General features: G+C 37.9%; 1 protein-coding gene across 1 annotated transcript in view; it reads right to left on the bottom strand.

The window, feature by feature from the left end:
- dipk2b (divergent protein kinase domain 2B) overlaps positions 1 to 12,241 on the bottom strand; it is a 43,673-nt gene that overhangs the window by 25,736 nt on the left and 5,696 nt on the right. The window lies entirely within an intron of this gene.

The raw sequence follows: 12,241 nt of genomic DNA, 5'->3' as shown, positions 1-12,241 counted from the left end.
TTTTGTTTTTTTTCATTTTTGGGCGAAAAATTAAGTTTCTCCAATCTTCTCAAAACTCTGGATTATGATAGAGGGCTGTGAGACTTTGACCTGAGTGCAAAAATGGATGATCTAGACCCTTCCAGAGCTGAGATATCAAACTTCAAAATTTCGACCCGAAAAAAAAAACGACAGTGTTACCCCTTTTGTTTTTTTTCATTTTTGGGCGAAAAATTAAGTTTCTCCAATCTTCTCAAAACTCTGGATTATGATAGAGGGCTGTGAGACTTTGACCTGAGTGCAAAAATGGATGATCTAGACCCTTCCAGAGCTGAGATATCAAACTTCAAAATTTCGACCCGAAAAAAAAAACGACAGTGTTACCCCTTTTGTTTTTTTTTCATTTTTGGGCGAAAAATTAAGTTTCTCCAATCTTCTCAAAACTCTGGATTATGATAGAGGGCTGTGAGACTTTGACCTGAGTGCAAAAATGGATGATCTAGACCCTTCCAGAGCTGAGATATCAAACTTCAAAATTTCGACCCGAAAAAAAAACGACAGTGTTACCCCTTTTGTTTTTTTTTCATTTTTGGGCGAAAAATTAAGTTTCTCCAATCTTCTCAAAACTCTGGATTATGATAGAGGGCTGTGAGACTTTGACCTGAGTGCAAAAATGGATGATCTAGACCCTTCCAGAGCTGAGATATCAAACTTCAAAATTTCGACCCGAAAAAAAACCGACAGTGTTACCCCTTTTGTTTTTTTTCATTTTTGGGCGAAAAATTAAGTTTCTCCAATCTTCTCAAAACTCTGGATTATGATAGAGGGCTGTGAGACTTTGACCTGAGTGCAAAAATGGATGATCTAGACCCTTCCAGAGCTGAGATATCAAACTTCAAAATTTCGACCCGAAAAAGAAACGACAGTGTTACTCCTTTTGTTTTTTTTCATTTTTGGGTGAAAAATTAAGTTTCTCCAATCTTCTCAAAACTCTGGATTATGATAGAGGGCTGTGAGACTTTGACCTGAGTGCAAAAATGGAGGCTCTAGACCCTTCCAGAGCTGAGATATCAAACTTCAAAATTTCGACCCGAAAAAAAAACGACAGTGTTACCCCTTTTGTTTTTTTTCATTTTTGGGCGAAAAATTAAGTTTCTCCAATCTTCTCAAAACTCTGGATTATGATAGAGGGCTGTGAGACTTTGACCTGAGTGCAAAAATGGATGATCTAGACCCTTCCAGAGCTGAGATATCGAAACTCAAAATTTCGACCCGAAAAAAAAACGACAGTGTTACCCCTTTTGTTTTTTTTCATTTTTGGGCGAAAAATTAAGTTTCTCCAATCTTCTCAAAACTCTGGATTATGATAGAGGGCTGTGAGACTTTGACCTGAGTGCAAAAATGGAGGCTCTAGACCCTTCCAGAGCTGAGATATCAAACTTCAAAATTTCGACCCGAAAAAAAAACGACAATGTTACCCCTTTTGTTTTTTTTCATTTTTGGGCGAAAAATTAAGTTTCTCCAATCTTCTCAAAACTCTGGATTATGATAGAGGGCTGTGAGACTTTGACCTGAGTGCAAAAATGGATGATCTAGACCCTTCCAGAGCTGAGATATCAAACTTCAAAATTTCGACCCGAAAAAAAACCAAAAGTGTTACCCCTTTTGTTTTTTTTCATTTTTGGGCGAAAAATTAAGTTTCTCCAATCTTCTCAAAACTCTGGATTATGATAGAGGGCTGTGAGACTTTGACCTGAGTGCAAAAATGGATGATCTAGACCCTTCCAGAGCTGAGATATCAAACTTCAAAATTTCGACCCGAAAAAGAAACGACAGTGTTACTCCTTTTGTTTTTTTTCATTTTTGGGTGAAAAATTAAGTTTCTCCAATCTTCTCAAAACTCTGGATTATGATAGAGGGCTGTGAGACTTTGACCTGAGTGCAAAAATGGAGGCTCTAGACCCTTCCAGAGCTGAGATATCAAACTTCAAAATTTCGACCCGAAAAAAAAACGACAGTGTTACCCCTTTTGTTTTTTTTAATTTTTGGGCGAAAAATTAAGTTTCTCCAATCTTCTCAAAACTCTGGATTATGATAGAGGGCTGTGAGACTTTGACCTGAGTGCAAAAATGGATGATCTAGACCCTTCCAGAGCTGAGATATCGAAACTCAAAATTTCGACCCGAAAAAAAAACGACAATGTTACCCCTTTTGTTTTTTTTCATTTTTGGGCGAAAAATTAAGTTTCTCCAATCTTCTCAAAACTCTGGATTATGATAGAGGGCTGTGAGACTTTGACCTGAGTGCAAAAATGGATGATCTAGACCCTTCCAGAGCTGAGATATCAAACTTCAAAATTTCGACCCGAAAAAAAACCAAAAGTGTTACCCCTTTTGTTTTTTTTCATTTTTGGGCGAAAAATTAAGTTTCTCCAATCTTCTCAAAACTCTGGATTATGATAGAGGGCTGTGAGACTTTGACCTGAGTGCAAAAATGGATGATCTAGACCCTTCCAGAGCTGAGATATCAAACTTCAAAATTTCGACCCGAAAAAAAAACGACAATGTTACCCCTTTTGTTTTTTTTTCATTTTTGGGCGAAAAATTAAGTTTCTCCAATCTTCTCAAAACTCTGGATTATGATAGAGGGCTGTGAGACTTTGACCTGAGTGCAAAAATGGATGATCTAGACCCTTCCAGAGCTGAGATATCAAACTTCAAAATTTCGACCCGAAAAAAAAACGACAATGTTACCCCTTTTGTTTTTTTTTTCATTTTTGGGCGAAAAATTAAGTTTCTCCAATCTTCTCAAAACTCTGGATTATGATAGAGGGCTGTGAGACTTTGACATGAGTGCAAAAATGGATGATCTAGACCCTTCCAGAGCTGAGATATCAAACTTCAAAATTTCGACCCGAAAAAAAAACGACAGTGTTACCCCTTTTGTTTTTTTTCATTTTTGGGTGAAAAATTAAGTTTCTCCAATCTTCTCAAAACTCTGGATTATGATAGAGGGCTGTGAGACTTTGACATGAGTGCAAAAATGGATGATCTAGACCCTTCCAGAGCTGAGATATCAAACTTCAAAATTTCGACCCGAAAAAAAAACGACAGTGTTACCCCTTTTGTTTTTTTTCATTTTTGGGCGAAAAATTAAGTTTCTCCAATCTTCTCAAAACTCTGGATTATGATAGAGGGCTGTGAGACTTTGACCTGAGTGCAAAAATGGATGATCTAGACCCTTCCAGAGCTGAGATATCAAACTTCAAAATTTCGACCCGAAAAAAAAAACGACAGTGTTACCCCTTTCGTTTTTTTTTCATTTTTGGGCGAAAAATTAAGTTTCTCTGATCTTCTCAAAACTCTGGATTATGATAGAGGGCTGTGAGACTTTGTCCTGAGTGCAAAAATGGATGATCTAGACCCTTCCAGAGCTGAGATATCAAACTTCAAAATTTCGACCCGAAAAAAAACCGACAGTGTTACCCCTTTTGTTTTTTTTCATTTTTGGGCGAAAAATTAAGTTTCTCCAATCTTCTCAAAACTCTGGATTATGATAGAGGGCTGTGAGACTTTGACCTGAGTGCAAAAATGGATGATCTAGACCCTTCCAGAGCTGAGATATCAAACTTCAAAATTTCGACCCGAAAAAAAAACGACAGTGTTACCCCTTTTGTTTTTTTTCATTTTTGGGCGAAAAATTAAGTTTCTCCAATCTTCTCAAAACTCTGGATTATGATAGAGGGCTGTGAGACTTTGACATGAGTGCAAAAATGGATGATCTAGACCCTTCCAGAGCTGAGATATCAAACTTCAAAATTTCGACCCGAAAAAAAAACGACAGTGTTACCCCTTTTGTTTTTTTTCATTTTTGGGTGAAAAATTAAGTTTCTCCAATCTTCTCAAAACTCTGGATTATGATAGAGGGCTGTGAGACTTTGACATGAGTGCAAAAATGGATGATCTAGACCCTTCCAGAGCTGAGATATCAAACTTCAAAATTTCGACCCGAAAAAAAAACGACAGTGTTACCCCTTTTGTTTTTTTTCATTTTTGGGCGAAAAATTAAGTTTCTCCAATCTTCTCAAAACTCTGGATTATGATAGAGGGCTGTGAGACTTTGACCTGAGTGCAAAAATGGAGGCTCTAGACCCTTCCAGAGCTGAGATATCAAACTTCAAAATTTCGACCCGAAAAAAAAACGACAGTGTTACCCCTTTTGTTTTTTTTCATTTTTGGGCGAAAAATTAAGTTTCTCCAATCTTCTCAAAACTCTGGATTATGATAGAGGGCTGTGAGACTTTGACATGAGTGCAAAAATGGATGATCTAGACCCTTCCAGAGCTGAGATATCAAACTTCAAAATTTCGACCCGAAAAAAAAACGACAGTGTTACCCCTTTTGTTTTTTTTCATTTTTGGGTGAAAAATTAAGTTTCTCCAATCTTCTCAAAACTCTGGATTATGATAGAGGGCTGTGAGACTTTGACCTGAGTGCAAAAATGGATGATCTAGACCCTTCCAGAGCTGAGATATCAAACTTCAAAATTTCGACCCGAAAAAAAAACGACAGTGTTACCCCTTTTGTTTTTTTTCATTTTTGGGCGAAAAATTAAGTTTCTCCAATCTTCTCAAAACTCTGGATTATGATAGAGGGCTGTGAGACTTTGACCTGAGTGCAAAAATGGATGATCTAGACCCTTCCAGAGCTGAGATATCAAACTTCAAAATTTCGACCCGAAAAAAAAACGACAGTGTTACCCCTTTCGTTTTTTTTCATTTTTGGGCGAAAAATTAAGTTTCTCTGATCTTCTCAAAACTCTGGATTATGATAGAGGGCTGTGAGACTTAGACCTGAGTGCAAAAATGGAGGCTCTAGACCCTTCCAGAGCTGAGATATCGAAACTCAAAATTTCGACCCGAAAAAAAAACGACAGTGTTACCCCTTTTGTTTTTTTTCATTTTTGGGCGAAAAATTAAGTTTCTCCAATCTTCTCAAAACTCTGGATTATGATAGAGGGCTGTGAGACTTTGTCCTGAGTGCAAAAATGGATGATCTAGAACCTTCCAGAGCTGAGATATCAAACTTCAAAATTTCGACCCGAAAAAAAAACGACAGTGTTACCCCTTTTGTTTTTTTTTTCATTTTTGGGCGAAAAATTAAGTTTCTCCAATCTTCTCAAAACTCTGGATTATGATAGAGGGCTGTGAGACTTTGACCTGAGTGCAAAAATGGAGGCTCTAGACCCTTCCAGAGCTGAGATATCGAAACTCAAAATTTCGACCCGAAAAAAAAAAACGACAGTGTTACCCCTTTTGTTTTTTTTTTCATTTTTGGGCGAAAAATTAAGTTTCTCCAATCTTCTCAAAACTCTGGATTATGATAGAGGGCTGTGAGACTTTGACATGAGTGCAAAAATGGATGATCTAGACCCTTCCAGAGCTGAGATATCGAAACTCAAAATTTCGACCCGAAAAAAAAAACGACAGTGTTACCCCTTTTGTTTTTTTTTCATTTTTGGGTGAAAAATTAAGTTTCTCCAATCTTCTCAAAACTCTGGATTATGATAGAGGGCTGTGAGACTTTGACCTGAGTGCAAAAATGGAGGCTCTAGACCCTTCCAGAGCTGAGATATCAAACTTCAAAATTTCGACCCGAAAAAAAAACGACAGTGTTACCCCTTTTGTTTTTTTTTTTGTTTTTGGGCGAAAAATTAAGTTTCTCCAATCTTCTCAAAACTCTGGATTATGATAGAGGGCTGTGAGACTTTGACATGAGTGCAAAAATGGATGATCTAGACCCTTCCAGAGCTGAGATATCAAACTTCAAAATTTCGACCCGAAAAAAAAACGACAGTGTTACCCCTTTTGTTTTTTTTCATTTTTGGGCGAAAAATTAAGTTTCTCCAATCTTCTCAAAACTCTGGATTATGATAGAGGGCTGTGAGACTTTGACCTGAGTGCAAAAATGGATGATCTAGACCCTTCCAGAGCTGAGATATCAAACTTCATAATTTCGACCCGAAAAAAAAAACGACAGTGTTACCCCTTTCGTTTTTTTTCATTTTTGGCCGAAAAAATAAGTTTCTCTGATCTTCTCAAAACTCTGGATTATGATAGAGGGCTGTGAGACTTTGACCTGAGTGCAAAAATGGAGGCTCTAGACCCTTCCAGAGCTGAGATATCAAACTTCAAAATTTCGACCCGAAAAAAAAACGACAGTGTTACCCCTTTTGTTTTTTTTTCATTTTTGGGCGAAAAATTAAGTTTCTCCAATCTTCTCAAAACTCTGGATTATGATAGAGGGCTGTGAGACTTTGACCTGAGTGCAAAAATGGATGATCTAGACCCTTCCAGAGCTGAGATATCGAAACTCAAAATTTCGACCCGAAAAAAAAAACGACAGTGTTACCCCTTTTGTTTTTTTTTCATTTTTGGGTGAAAAATTAAGTTTCTCCAATCTTCTCAAAACTCTGGATTATGATAGAGGGCTGTGAGACTTTGACATGAGTGCAAAAATGGATGATCTAGACCCTTCCAGAGCTGAGATATCAAACTTCAAAATTTCGACCCGAAAAAAAAACGACAGTGTTACCCCTTTTGTTTTGTTTTTTCATTTTTGGGCGAAAAATTAAGTTTCTCCAATCTTCTCAAAACTCTGGATTATGATAGAGGGCTGTGAGACTTTGACATGAGTGCAAAAATGGATGATCTAGACCCTTCCAGAGCTGAGATATCAAACTTCAAAATTTCGACCCGAAAAAAAAACGACAGTGTTACCCCTTTTGTTTTTTTTTTCATTTTTGGGCGAAAAATTAAGTTTCTCCAATCTTCTCAAAACTCTGGATTATGATAGAGGGCTGTGAGACTTTGACCTGAGTGCAAAAATGGAGGCTCTAGACCCTTCCAGAGCTGAGATATCAAACTTCAAAATTTCGACCCGAAAAAAAAACGACAGTGTTACCCCTTTTGTTTTTTTTTTTCATTTTTGGGCGAAAAATTAAGTTTCTCCAATCTTCTCAAAACTCTGGATTATGATAGAGGGCTGTGAGACTTTGACATGAGTGCAAAAATGGATGATCTAGACCCTTCCAGAGCTGAGATATCGAAACTCAAAATTTCGACCCGAAAAAAAAAACGACAGTGTTACCCCTTTTGTTTTTTTTTCATTTTTGGGTGAAAAATTAAGTTTCTCCAATCTTCTCAAAACTCTGGATTATGATAGAGGGCTGTGAGACTTTGACCTGAGTGCAAAAATGGAGGCTCTAGACCCTTCCAGAGCTGAGATATCAAACTTCATAATTTCGACCCGAAAAAAAAAACGACAGTGTTACCCCTTTTGTTTTTTTTCATTTTTGGCCGAAAAAATAAGTTTCTCTGATCTTCTCAAAACTCTGGATTATGATAGAGGGCTGTGAGACTTTGACCTGAGTGCAAAAATGGAGGCTCTAGACCCTTCCAGAGCTGAGATATCAAACTTCAAAATTTCGACCCGAAAAAAAAAACGACAGTGTTACCCCTTTTGTTTTTTTTCATTTTTGGGCGAAAAATTAAGTTTCTCCAATCTTCTCAAAACTCTGGATTATGATAGAGGGCTGTGAGACTTTGACATGAGTGCAAAAATGGATGATCTAGACCCTTCCAGAGCTGAGATATCAAACTTCAAAATTTCGACCCGAAAAAAAAAACGACAGTGTTACCCCTTTTGTTTTTTTTCATTTTTGGGCGAAAAATTAAGTTTCTCCAATCTTCTCAAAACTCTGGATTATGATAGAGGGCTGTGAGACTTTGACATGAGTGCAAAAATGGATGATCTAGACCCTTCCAGAGCTGAGATATCAAACTTCAAAATTTCGACCCGAAAAAAAAACGACAGTGTTACCCCTTTTGTTTTTTTTCATTTTTGGGCGAAAAATTAAGTTTCTCCAATCTTCTCAAAACTCTGGATTATGATAGAGGGCTGTGAGACTTTGACCTGAGTGCAAAAATGGATGATCTAGACCCTTCCAGAGCTGAGATATCAAACTTCAAAATTTCGACCCGAAAAAAAAACGACAGTGTTACCCCTTTTGTTTTTTTTCATTTTTGGGCGAAAAATTAAGTTTCTCCAATCTTCTCAAAACTCTGGATTATGATAGAGGGCTGTGAGACTTTGACCTGAGTGCAAAAATGGAGGCTCTAGACCCTTCCAGAGCTGAGATATCGAAACTCAAAATTTCGACCCGAAAAAAAAACGACAGTGTTACCCCTTTTGTTTTTTTTCATTTTTGGGCGAAAAATTAAGTTTCTCCAATCTTCTCAAAACTCTGGATTATGATAGAGGGCTGTGAGACTTTGACCTGAGTGCAAAAATGGATGATCTAGACCCTTCCAGAGCTGAGATATCGAAACTCAAAATTTCGACCCGAAAAAAAAAAACGACAGTGTTACCCCTTTTGTTTTTTTTTCATTTTTGGGTGAAAAATTAAGTTTCTCCAATCTTCTCAAAACTCTGGATTATGATAGAGGGCTGTGAGACTTTGACCTGAGTGCAAAAATGGAGGCTCTAGACCCTTCCAGAGCTGAGATATCAAACTTCAAAATTTCGACCCGAAAAAAAAACGACAGTGTTACCCCTTTTGTTTTTTTTTTCATTTTTGGGCGAAAAATTAAGTTTCTCCAATCTTCTCAAAACTCTGGATTATGATAGAGGGCTGTGAGACTTTGACCTGAGTGCAAAAATGGAGGCTCTAGACCCTTCCAGAGCTGAGATATCAAACTTCAAAATTTCGACCCGAAAAAAAAACGACAGTGTTACCCCTTTTGTTTTTTTTTTTCATTTTTGGGCGAAAAATTAAGTTTCTCCAATCTTCTCAAAACTCTGGATTATGATAGAGGGCTGTGAGACTTTGACATGAGTGCAAAAATGGATGATCTAGACCCTTCCAGAGCTGAGATATCGAAACTCAAAATTTCGACCCGAAAAAAAAAACGACAGTGTTACCCCTTTTGTTTTTTTTTCATTTTTGGGTGAAAAATTAAGTTTCTCCAATCTTCTCAAAACTCTGGATTATGATAGAGGGCTGTGAGACTTTGACCTGAGTGCAAAAATGGAGGCTCTAGACCCTTCCAGAGCTGAGATATCAAACTTCATAATTTCGACCCGAAAAAAAAAACGACAGTGTTACCCCTTTTGTTTTTTTTCATTTTTGGCCGAAAAAATAAGTTTCTCTGATCTTCTCAAAACTCTGGATTATGATAGAGGGCTGTGAGACTTTGACCTGAGTGCAAAAATGGAGGCTCTAGACCCTTCCAGAGCTGAGATATCAAACTTCAAAATTTCGACCCGAAAAAAAAAACGACAGTGTTACCCCTTTTGTTTTTTTTCATTTTTGGGCGAAAAATTAAGTTTCTCCAATCTTCTCAAAACTCTGGATTATGATAGAGGGCTGTGAGACTTTGACATGAGTGCAAAAATGGATGATCTAGACCCTTCCAGAGCTGAGATATCAAACTTCAAAATTTCGACCCGAAAAAAAAAACGACAGTGTTACCCCTTTTGTTTTTTTTCATTTTTGGGCGAAAAATTAAGTTTCTCCAATCTTCTCAAAACTCTGGATTATGATAGAGGGCTGTGAGACTTTGACATGAGTGCAAAAATGGATGATCTAGACCCTTCCAGAGCTGAGATATCAAACTTCAAAATTTCGACCCGAAAAAAAAACGACAGTGTTACCCCTTTTGTTTTTTTTCATTTTTGGGCGAAAAATTAAGTTTCTCCAATCTTCTCAAAACTCTGGATTATGATAGAGGGCTGTGAGACTTTGACCTGAGTGCAAAAATGGATGATCTAGACCCTTCCAGAGCTGAGATATCAAACTTCAAAATTTCGACCCGAAAAAAAAACGACAGTGTTACCCCTTTTGTTTTTTTTCATTTTTGGGCGAAAAATTAAGTTTCTCCAATCTTCTCAAAACTCTGGATTATGATAGAGGGCTGTGAGACTTTGACCTGAGTGCAAAAATGGAGGCTCTAGACCCTTCCAGAGCTGAGATATCGAAACTCAAAATTTCGACCCGAAAAAAAAACGACAGTGTTACCCCTTTTGTTTTTTTTCATTTTTGGGCGAAAAATTAAGTTTCTCCAATCTTCTCAAAACTCTGGATTATGATAGAGGGCTGTGAGACTTTGACCTGAGTGCAAAAATGGATGATCTAGACCCTTCCAGAGCTGAGATATCGAAACTCAAAATTTCGACCCGAAAAAAAAAAACGACAGTGTTACCCCTTTTGTTTTTTTTTCATTTTTGGGTGAAAAATTAAGTTTCTCCAATCTTCTCAAAACTCTGGATTATGATAGAGGGCTGTGAGACTTTGACCTGAGTGCAAAAATGGAGGCTCTAGACCCTTCCAGAGCTGAGATATCAAACTTCAAAATTTCGACCCGAAAAAAAAACGACAGTGTTACCCCTTTTGTTTTTTTTTTCATTTTTGGGCGAAAAATTAAGTTTCTCCAATCTTCTCAAAACTCTGGATTATGATAGAGGGCTGTGAGACTTTGACATGAGTGCAAAAATGGATGATCTAGACCCTTCCAGAGCTGAGATATCAAACTTCAAAATTTCGACCCGAAAAAAAAACGACAGTGTTACCCCTTTTGTTTTTTTTCATTTTTGGGCGAAAAATTAAGTTTCTCCAATCTTCTCAAAACTCTGGATTATGATAGAGGGCTGTGAGACTTTGACCTGAGTGCAAAAATGGATGATCTAGACCCTTCCAGAGCTGAGATATCAAACTTCAAAATTTCGACCCGAAAAAAAAACGACAGTGTTACCCCTTTTGTTTTTTTTCATTTTTGGGCGAAAAATTAAGTTTCTCCAATCTTCTCAAAACTCTGGATTATGATAGAGGGCTGTGAGACTTTGACCTGAGTGCAAAAATGGATGATCTAGACCCTTCCAGAGCTGAGATATCAAACTTCAAAATTTCGACCCGAAAAAAAAACGACAGTCCATTGCACACCGAGCACGAAATATTCGTATGCGTATTTTCGTGTTCGTCAGCTTAAAAATTCGTCACGCATAGAAACCTTGCACACCGAGTCCGTTGCGTATTTCTTAAACCTTTGCGGGAAAAAACGCAAAAATACCAAATGGATTCGTCAAGCAGTGAGGATGATTTTTGCCCTCTCTCTTATTGAAAAGGGAAGAAAGAAAGAAAAATATTACGTCCATCCAATCCTGAAATTGCGCCGAGAGGAAGGAGAGTTCCTTATCAAGGAGTTGCGAATTTATCCTGAGCGATTCAAAATTTACCTCAGAATGTCTGTGGGACAGTTCGATGCTTTGCTAGCGATTCTGGAGCCACATATTAAAAACAAGACCACCAATTTCCGTGAACCAATCGATTCTGAACGGAGACTGGCAGTGTGTCTGAAATGGACCAGGTATGGACACACACACACACACACACGGACAAACACACACCCGCGCACGGCCCGTTGGAAGCGCTGGGCAGACAGAACAGCTAGGCTGTTATTGTGTATTGTGCCCAAATAATACATTAGTTATCGAATAGGCTGCTCAATCACACCTTATTCGATCCTAAATTTCAATCTGATTGAAAGGGGAGGTTTATTAATTTCATAATCCAATATAGAGAAGAGAACATAAACACTTGATCGAATTGAAAACCGAAACTGAAAGCACGGCGCATATGAATGATTTGAGGACGAGCTCCCCCCGGCCCTGAATTGTCAAAAGACCTCTCACAATGCTGGCTCTGGATGCGAAAAACGCAGAAAATCGAACCCGATCCGATTAATTTTATGACGGACGAAAGTTTCGGAGGCGGTGTGCAAGCGTGACTGACATAACGTGAGGTCGAATTTTTTTTTTAACGTGCGAAAATTTCGGATGCGAATTTCGGACTCGGTGTGCAATGGCCTTAAAACGTCTTTTTTTCCGGCGTCCCCAGCTCCTCGTTTAAGCAAAAGGTACGCTAAAACAACGTATTACATCGACGTTAAACCACGTTAACCGTGTTAACCATACTGCCCTACAAAGCAAAAAGGCAGTAACTACGCAGAGTGCAGAGCTGAGAAAAATGACTTTTGCTAGTGCTTTTTGCAGTTACTGTACAAACGACTACCATTTTTCACTAAAACGACATGCATTGAAGATAAGATGTTTTGTCATATAACAAAGGTTGGCTTGAATGTCATGAAAATTGTAATAATTAATGCTTTACCAAAACTGCAGTTACTGCCTTTTTGCTTTGTAGGGCA

Source organism: Pimephales promelas, chromosome 7, assembly GCF_988280905.1.
Source record: "Pimephales promelas chromosome 7, fPimPro1.hap1.1, whole genome shotgun sequence".
NCBI lineage: Eukaryota > Metazoa > Chordata > Actinopteri > Cypriniformes > Leuciscidae > Pimephales > Pimephales promelas.
Note: the sequence above shows the minus strand (reverse complement) of the source record. Positions and strands in the feature narration are given on the sequence as shown.